This window comes from Cibotium barometz, chromosome 38 (assembly GCF_041138505.1).
Source record: "Cibotium barometz isolate CiBa-2024 chromosome 38, ASM4113850v1, whole genome shotgun sequence".
NCBI classification, from domain to species: domain Eukaryota; kingdom Viridiplantae; phylum Streptophyta; class Polypodiopsida; order Cyatheales; family Cibotiaceae; genus Cibotium; species Cibotium barometz.
The window spans coordinates 13,323,893-13,330,154 of NC_141083.1; the positions used below are offsets into that span (position 1 = coordinate 13,323,893).

The window sequence follows — 6,262 nt, forward strand, 5'->3', positions numbered from 1 at the left end:
TTGATCTCTAGGCATACAGTAATATATCACAGCTAGACATTGTTGCACACATGTTGGAGGGAGCTTACAATGACGACAGAGAAGAGATCCATTACCAATAGTAACTTCACCGTAGGAGGAGCCTTCCTCAATTTAGCAACCCAATGTGCTTCATTTATAGTGGAATAAGATAGTATATGAGGGTAATCAACATTATAGCATCGCAAATGACTAACACAATGGCTCAACACACACAGCTCCTGGAAAGCAATCACATCTGCATGTAGCATACTCTACCCAAACATGACCATCACACCTATGCTCCATTCCAGTCATTGGGGAAGACATTTTGGCAGGAGGCAGCTCAAATGCGATGTATCCATCATATGTAGCTGGCAACTCATCAACAATAACTATTTTTGTTGCACTTTAGTATGCAACATGAAGGTTGTTGCGTTTGGTTTAATTCAAAGAAGATCAAATACACTCTGTGTAGATGAAGAAGGTCCACCCTCCAATGAAGGGACCTCGGGGTGTGCGCGCGTGGATGCTGTGCTATGCGAGAGAGGAGATGAAGGAGAAGAGGAACACACAGAATGTGGGTGGGGAGACCTCAAAGTGGCAACCTCCTATACACACTATAGTATATATATGTATAAGGTACAATCATCAGTGGTGGGCGCCCGCCCAGGGCATGGGTGGTCGGGCAAAGGCAATGCGCCTCTGACCCCAACAACCTCCCACTCAGAGGCGAATGTGTCGCTGAATAAGAGAACCTAGTCTAATGACTAATGTACAAGACTGATGAGTGAGAACCACACTCCAATGCCCACAGATGGTCTATAATCGTGTGCATCCGGCTGTCCTGCTCCCGTGACATACCACACACGTCCTGCAAGTATGTATGCAATACCTGCATAACTCCCCCATGCGCTATGCCAACATCAGTCATCGAAAGACTGATAGCAAATGCTCCCACTGCAGCTGCAATATCCGGTCTCAAGATCAACATCTTGTACATGAGACCACCAAATGTTGATGCAACACTAGCTAAACCTGCTAGCCGTACTGAACATGCATCAACATGAATGTCCCTGGCAATAGGCATCTCTGGTTGACTAGGCATGTCAACCCCATGCATCTCCTGAGTGTCTACAAAAGACGCATAATCTTGCTGTGCAACCTCAGAGCAAGCCTGCTGCTCTAGGTGTCTAGTCAAAGACGAATCCTGCACAACAAAATCCTCATTCTCACTGTCAAACATAGTGAGGAATGACTGCATAATAGCTGACTCTGGGATGGTCGTCACCTTCCTGACATCCATCAGGACGACTGGATCCACATGTCCTGAGATAACCATATCAACCTCTAGCATGAGCATATCAAAGTCAGACTGTGTCACAGATGCCGCATCAACATCTATACTAGCAGTCAAGTCAATCCTGTCAATCTGTGTTTGTAGGGAATAGACCCGCTCTACCTCTGTATGCACAAACTCTGACAAATGCTGTGTCTCACTAGAGCAATCCCGCTCTACCTCTGCACCTGCAGATATATCCTGCACAGCATCATGCTCAATCTTGAGCATCTCAAGAAATGACTGCATCACAGCTGATGTCTCAGCATCCATGTCTGACGTCTCATCCTACTGTGACTCACTAGAGCTAACCTGCTCTAACTCTCCATGCATAGACTCTTGCACAAATATCTCCTGTCATGTCTCACTAGAGCTAACCTGCTCTACCTTTGTCTCCACAGAGTCTACTGACATGTCATTTGCGAGTATGCTTCAGTATGTCTCCTGAGCATACTGGAGCGTACTCGCAAATGAGACACGTCTCGTCTTTCGCTCCTCACATATCAGTAACACAATCGAGACTATGCCGTCTCATACCTGATCCACGTGCATAGGGTAAAGCATGCCAACCCTGGCACCTCTCACAATGACCAGCAAACCCAAATGCATCATAAAAGATCGCTCTCGAAGCGAAATCTGGCATCCACAATCTCTGAGCTGACCAACCGCCGAGATCAAACTCACTCTCAAGTCTGGTACATATCGCACATGTCACAGCAAATATGATGCACCACTCGGCAATGACAGTCTCACGTCTCCTGCACCAACTATGTCATGCACTGAACCATCAGACAAGTGCACACTGCCAAGCATTCCGCTAGAATAGCTACAAAACCACTCACAACATGATGTGACGTGAAACGTAGCATCCGCATCCAGCAACCACTGCGAAGGAAGTGCACAATCCGCATGCATAACAACATCTAGTGCATAACTCGAAGTAAATGTGACATCACCGTCACTCGTGTACTCACACACTGCATCTGCTCCCTCAACTGTCAAATCAACTGAGCTAATAGCATCAACAACTGCATCTCCGAGACAACCATGTCTCCTGTGCTATCGCATATGATGAAAACAATGCCGTCGAATGTGCCCTGAATGAATGACCACAATGCCAACATGTAACTTGTCGACGTATACGTGAATGCCTTTGTCTCATACGAGTCCTGGATGACTCAGATCCATCATACATCTCATGCAATCTCTGCCACAATGCTCTCGTAGAAGTCTCATGCATAACACGAGCAAAAATAGACTCCACAAGGTGCAAGCAGATCGTAGATAATGCCAGCTCATCTAGCTCCTGCCCACTGATCGTCAGACATACTAGAAGGTCTACTTGCATCACCACTCAATGGTCCATGCAACCCTCGCTGTGTCAATGCAGCAAGCATACACTCTCGCCATGCCGCAAAGTCTAACCCATCAAACATGCGCATCTGTGAGAGGTCACAATCTGATCGATCACCTGTCTCTGCCATGAGCACAACGTAGCAAACTAGAAGGCCAAATCGCTGTCCAAAAGCACCTGCCAATTGTCTACAAATATGGCAAAACCGAGATGCGAATCTATGAGACAATCTCTATGAAATCCTGTAATCCTGTGAGCGAATCGCCACGCTCACCCGTGAGCTAATCGCCAAGCTCACAATGTGTGGTATCGATGCATACACGCACTAATCTCCCACCTGCAAATAACACCGCACGTAAACCCTGAGTGCTATCGCAATCGCATCAACCAATGTGCATAAAACTCTTGGAAAAATTTCGCCAGAGTTTCGGTAGTATAACGGCTATAAACCCAATAACCAAGCAACTGCTTGTAAGCTCAAGACCATGAGCATCCAATACGCATCAAACCACACTCAATATACATGCATAAACCTCTGCAAATCTGTGTCCCAACCGCAGTACCTGTCTCTGAGCGTAACTCAAGCTCATGCGCATATATCCACAGTCACATACATGTGAGCAACGTAGCTCAAAATGTCTGCCAATCTGTAACGCAAACAAAAGACCTGCGACTAAAATCTGCTCACGTAGAGCATATGCACACAAAAGAGACCTGTAATGCTCACAAACGAGCAATGTGTACCGCAATCGCATACATGAGTCGAAGCATGTAGAGAAAACCTGTAAACTGGAGAGAAATCTGCCTGAGAGAGAACCCACTCAATGCATAAACCTACATTGAGCAAAAGCACTGACAAAATCTGTCAGCTATGCGTACCACATAGCCATACATGCGCGCAAGAGTAAATGAAGCGTCCAAGCACCTAGCACACACACAGACTCCTCGCGGCTACCAACGTTGTCCACGACGTCACGGCTCACCCCACAGCTTACCCGCTGCTGCGGAGCTCTTCACAGCTCAACACTATCCTATTTGCTCCAAGCTGGTCACGCTTCTTCTCTGCACTACTTGCTGCACAATGTGTTGTGCACTCTCTGCACAATTCTCCTACCTCAGCCGGCTGCACTCCTCTGCGCACTCTCCAGAGCACATTGTGGATAAGGCTGAGAAGAGGCGTTCCCACGCCAGCTATGCCACAAGCGCCGCCAAGGCTCCCGGCTCGCAGATCTGACTCCGCTCTTGCAGATCTACACTCGCAACAGCACCACAACTCTCAAAGCTCCACTGCGAGCTCCGTCCATCGCCGTTGCGACCACGCACACGTGCGTTGCACACATGCCGCACTCCACACTCTGATACCAGTTGAAGGGACCTAGGGGTGTGCACGGATGCTGTGCTGTGCGAGAGAGGAGATGAAGGAGAAGAGGAACACACAGAATGTGGGTGGGGAGACCTCAAAGTGGCAACCCCCTATACACACTATAGTATATATATGTATAAGGTACAATCATCAGTGGGCGCTTGCCCAGGGCATGGGCGGTCGGGCAAAGGCAATGCACCTCTGACCCCAACATCCAAAACCTTGTCATTGAGAGGCTTATCTGCATCAATAACCACAACTTTGTCAGTCTTTGCAACCGGTTGAAGCTTCACTTTATAGAAGGGTGTACTCTTTGCATCCATAACAAACCCTTCATCATCGTTTGAAAGCACCTGCGACTCAATTTTCACCCCCTCACCACCCACCAATGAAGCACGATAGAGGGCAAAAGCCATGCCTCCAATATCAAAGCGTTCTTTAATCTCATAACTTGCAATCTCATTGAGTCTTCTGGATGAACGTATGATAAGTTTTGAACCAACAACATGTCCGAATATAGTAATAGATCGTGAAATATTTGCCAATAGATGAGAATGCAATTACAACAACAACTTTAGCTTGAGGACTCTGAAGCACACAATGAGCTAATGATGGTTTTTCTTGGGATTTATTGTTTGCAAACCTTAAAAAACTCATGTATAATGGTTGTATTTTTGAAAGCTTTTTAATATTTTTTTGTATTAATTTTTGATGAGTATGCCTATCAAGCAATCAACACCAACATTTATATCATATACAATCGCCCTAGGATCTTCAACAACGTGAACGATAATTATGACCACTCAAGTTTAGGTGAATTTAGACCCCTGTCACACTTGCGTGCAGGGTGAGCTCAACCGGTTTGCAGGTGCCACCTTGGATGGGCTGAACCTATAGTAGGTGCCGCCTGGGGCGATGGTGGCCACTTGAATTTTTAATGCCATGTCATCAAACTTGGCCGCTTGAGGTGATGGTCACTTGAATTTTTGATGCCTAGTACTATCACTAGCAACTATTCTACTCTCTATTCTCCCTCCCTTCTCCCTCCCTCTCTGCTCGTCAAACACTACTCATCCGCGTCGTGCCTCTCTGCTCATCAAACTCTGTCAGTCTGCCTCTGCATTTGCCGGTCCTCCACTTGTACATCTGCGGCCCGGGTAAGTGGTGTTGTGTCTACAGTTGTAGTATTGCTATGTTATCATTGCACAGGAGGAGGAGGAGGACTCTCTCTACAAATAAGCATTGAAGAGGAGGAGGAGGACTCTCTCTGCCTGCTCGATTGTGCCAGCAGTGGCTCTTCCATAGCCTCTCTCTCTCTCTCTCTCTCTCTCTCTCTCTCTCTCTCTCTCTCTCTCTCTCTCTCTCTACCTGCTCAAAAGAGCCCACATCGACACTGGCTCTTTCTAACAGCAGGCAGAGAGAGAGAGAGAGAGAGAGGCTATGGAAGAGGAGAGAGAAAGGCTATGGAAGAGCCTCTGTTGGAACAATTGAGCAGGCAGAGAGAGTCCTCCTTCTCCTCTTCAATGCTTATTTGCTCCTCCTATTTTGCCCTCGGAATGGAGAAATAGACTCTCTCTCTCTCTCTCTTCCTGTCTCTCAATCTCTCTCTCTCTCTTCCTGTCTCTCAATCTCTCTTTGTCTCTGTCCCTCTCTTTTCCTGCTTGAAAGATCCTGCACCGATGCAAGCTCTTTCGAGTAGGCAGAGAGAGAGGCTATTTTTATGGCAACCCAGAAAGAAGCTGTAGATGTGAAGTCATGGATGGGACAAGCTGGCTTGCTGGATATAGACATTAACTCAAGTACAATTCTTGCACATGGAAATCCTCATCATTTAGGAACAAGCTAAAATTCTTGCTTACACATTTTGTATGTATGTATATGTGCATGCATCTTCTTCCACAGAGAATGTATTGGTGCAAGTCTACGTGCATGTCTATATCCATGGTAGCCAAGTCAAGTGTAGGCCAAGGCCACACCATTGGGAAGCAGCCCGCGTTGACGCGTGTTGCTTCATTGGTTGTGGCCTTGGCCTACACATGGCTTGGCTAACATGGACATAGACAATAATGGGGTACCATGTGGATCTCCTTTGTTGCTCAAAAGTTCTAGGAGTTAAACATTAACTTCTACCATTTTTGCTTAAAAGGCACTACCAATATTATCTCTTAGTATATCAATTCACCCTTAGATATAGATCCCCATGTTTCCC

At 46.6% G+C, this 6,262-nt stretch overlaps 2 pseudogenes; both read right to left on the reverse strand.

Moving 5' to 3' along the window:
* Positions 1-767: 767 nt before the first annotated feature.
* LOC147616368 (uncharacterized) lies at positions 768-1,609 on the reverse strand (annotated as a pseudogene).
* Positions 1,610-1,624: 15 nt separating this feature from the next.
* On the reverse strand, positions 1,625-4,469 carry LOC147616369 (uncharacterized; annotated as a pseudogene).
* Positions 4,470-6,262: the final 1,793 nt, after the last annotated feature.